The sequence below is a fragment of the Rhyacophila brunnea genome, unplaced genomic scaffold, assembly GCF_057557595.1.
Source record: "Rhyacophila brunnea isolate RB1 unplaced genomic scaffold, BYU_Rbru_1.0 scaffold_9, whole genome shotgun sequence".
Classification (NCBI taxonomy): Eukaryota; Metazoa; Arthropoda; class Insecta; order Trichoptera; family Rhyacophilidae; genus Rhyacophila; species Rhyacophila brunnea.
This window is the reverse complement of record NW_028233361.1, coordinates 16,039,576-16,041,259: the sequence shown is the minus strand read 5'-3', so window position 1 is coordinate 16,041,259 and position 1,684 is coordinate 16,039,576.

Sequence of the window (1,684 nt, the reverse complement as noted above, 5' to 3'; positions counted from 1 at the left end):
TTTGTTTATTTTGAGAAACACCACGTCCACCACGTCATAATATTATTAAACAAGTAGGTGCGGTGCGTCTGTTCACTGTAGGCCAAAATTGAGCAGAAAATGAAATCGTCTAAAAAATCTTTGAAGTAAAAATAACATAGGTAGGTACATGCTCATTGTCATTATTGCTTGTAGAAATAAGTGTTTACGAAATAAATTGTCAAACATATTTTTTTTACAATCTATACGTCAAGATTTATTGTTTTAAGTACATAAATGAATTCATCTAATTATTTACGTATTATTTTCTTAATAATTATTCATGAACCAGAATGCATGTTTTTACGAGACTGGGGGTTTTCATAAAACTGGAGCCATCTTGAGCCTTGGATTATGATTTTAATAAATAAATACATAGTAAGTAACAATTTCACAATAGTAAGCTAGCCCATCATAATATGCCATTATTCGCTATTGACTCTGAAGTCCCTTGAGATGTTGATCGTATTTTTTGCCTTGTGTTCTTCTGTGCTGGCCCCTCTATACCCCCTTTTCTTCTCGATTATTTATCTCTCTGGTTGCTCATCTTGTTTAGCAGGCTGGTAGGACTGACGCTTCTATCGTAGCGTCCTTTGTCTTTGGTTATTCAATAGTTAATTGTTTTTTTCCTTTGTCAGAAGCGAAAAAAATTTGTCAAACGAAAGTACAGTAAAATTTAATAAAATATTGTAAAATTTGTGCATTAACATGGAGCGTAATGAAACCAGCAACGTCGCGGAGGGTGCACCACCACCATTATTAAAAATAATAACGGGAACCCGTATTCCGTTTATAAAGAAACCCCCTCTAATAATGCCTTCCGTACAATTCCAGAAGGATTTCCAAACGCGACAATTGCCGGATATCACGGAACTAAAGAAATCGGGAGTATTGGAATCGGCAGAACCATCTCCGAGCTTCCTCTCAACCCTGTTCCTAGTAAGGAAGCAAGACGGCAGTCAACGACCCGTCTTCAACCTAAAACGCCTAAACGGTTTCCTACAACCCAGGCCGTTCAAACTGTTACACCATTTCAAGGTCCCAACATTCCTGCAAAGGGAGGACTGGTTAGTAAAAATATAAGTAAGCCAAGCGTACCTACATGTACCTATAGCTATACAACATCGCTGATTTCTTCGGCTAGTTTACCAAGGAGAACTCCTTCAATTCACGTGCCTTCCATCACGTGGGATACTCACAACAATCGGAAATATCTATCAACAGAGAAGTGCACATCACTTCGTCACCACGTCCTGCAATTGCAGATCCAAAAAGGCAGTTGGTCGCAGAGATAAATAATCTAGAAGAAAAGGGGGTAAAAAGGGGCCAGCACAGAAGAACACAAGGCAAAAAATATGATCACATCTCAAGGGACTTCAGAGTCAACAAGAATAATAAGAGTTTTAATGGTAGGTAAAACTCCCTTCATTATCAATTTCCACTTCTTTGTTATATTATTAATAATGAAGAAACTATTTACTTTCCATATTGTCGTCTTTTATATTTAAAAAAAACATAGGTAGGTATATCCTACTAATAATATTATTATTATGCTTTTCGGGTGGCTCGAGTATGAATAGCAACCAAGTATAACTAAATTATATATTTTTCGGAACACATTTCGTCTTAATTGTCAAAATGAGAAATTATTGTCTATTATCTTAAC